At 37.5% G+C, this 1,317-nt stretch overlaps 1 long non-coding RNA gene across 1 annotated transcript; it reads left to right on the top strand.

The window, feature by feature from the left end:
• The first annotated feature begins 665 nt into the window (after positions 1-665).
• LOC145430949 (uncharacterized) lies at positions 666-1,029 on the top strand. Its single transcript, XR_013911300.1, has 2 exons — positions 666-801; positions 929-1,029. It is a non-coding gene; the product is annotated as an uncharacterized LOC145430949 (long non-coding RNA).
• Positions 1,030-1,317: the final 288 nt, after the last annotated feature.

The following is a 1,317-nucleotide window of genomic DNA, read 5'->3' as shown; positions in this document are numbered from 1 at the left end:
TAATGATTTAATTTCGAATTCAAGAGGCAGTGTACAACGTAGCTTCTTATTAGTAAGTTGTTTTTGATCCAATAAATGACCCAAAATTATAAAAAAAGAGTTTCTTATCTGTCTTACTAAAAAACTATACAAATCAATCCAACCCTCACTATCTAAATGCAACCATACAAACCATCTTATATCAGTTGCACAGAAGTAGCTTTAAGCAGCTGCTTAAATCACTTTTTGGCACAAAACCTGGAGCTAGAGGGCAAAACAATCACATGAATGCTGCTGTTTGACTGTGGAAGAATAAAGTAGTCGTGGTAAGCCAATCACATGACGACTTTAAGATGACTGTAACAGGGCAGCCCTTAGCGGCTGGACACACAGTGAGACAGACCAAGGCAAGTGTAGTGGAACAAAGTATTTATTCGCTATATGGCTCTCCTTACAACAATTGTCGAGCCTCTTCACAGCACAAAAAAAATCCACCCTCTAATGACAACTGGCAGCCTTAAATATGTTCAGCTGTCACAGACTCAACCATTATTCCACTCTCAGGTAAATTCTTAAATCCCAACCTTCCACCACAGTATACAATATATCAATAAGAATAAATACATTTTCACATTTACATATTAATAAATACTTCACACTTTAATGTTACACCAAACCCAATATTATAAAAACCCAGAAACCCAAGCACAAAAAGATTCACCACACTCTTTACCCATGGTCTCTCCCGGAACCTTTAAATGGTGTCTGGACCCCCGGGGAAACATTTGCCCAAACACCTTGAAGAGGACACAGGCAAGAAAGGTGAGTAATCATTAACTTACAAACACCTATTTGCAACACTTTTATCCCTAGATTTCACACACACATTTGCCTTTGTTTTCCTTATTGGTAAACCTTAATCACAATCACCATTCTTCTCTCCTGACAGACAACCACCACATTCCTTGATGAGGAGCAGCTGTGCAGGATCTGAAACAAGGCCACCAACTGATTTTAAAATTCCCAATAAATAGACAATAAATATTTAAACTGCTTGTGTGCAAATCCATGCTTAAAGTGCAATGCTCATAAAGTGCTTGATAAGGTGCTTTTAATAAAGTGAAAGGTGTGCTCTAAAGTGCTATACAGACAATACAATATAAATAAATGCAGTAAGGGAGTCCTCTTCCTTACAATGACAAAGCAACAAGGTGATAGATACCAGTTTTTAAATTGTGTCGATAGGCCACGTAAACCCAGAGTCATGATAAACAATATATACAGCGTTTTTTCATCAATAATTTCGTCATGTCTAAGGACAGAGCTAGCAAGCACTCT

Source organism: Astatotilapia calliptera, chromosome 9 (genome assembly GCF_964374335.1).
Source record: "Astatotilapia calliptera chromosome 9, fAstCal68.1, whole genome shotgun sequence".
NCBI lineage: Eukaryota > Metazoa > Chordata > Actinopteri > Cichliformes > Cichlidae > Astatotilapia > Astatotilapia calliptera.
Note: the sequence above shows the minus strand (reverse complement) of the source record. Positions and strands in the feature narration are given on the sequence as shown.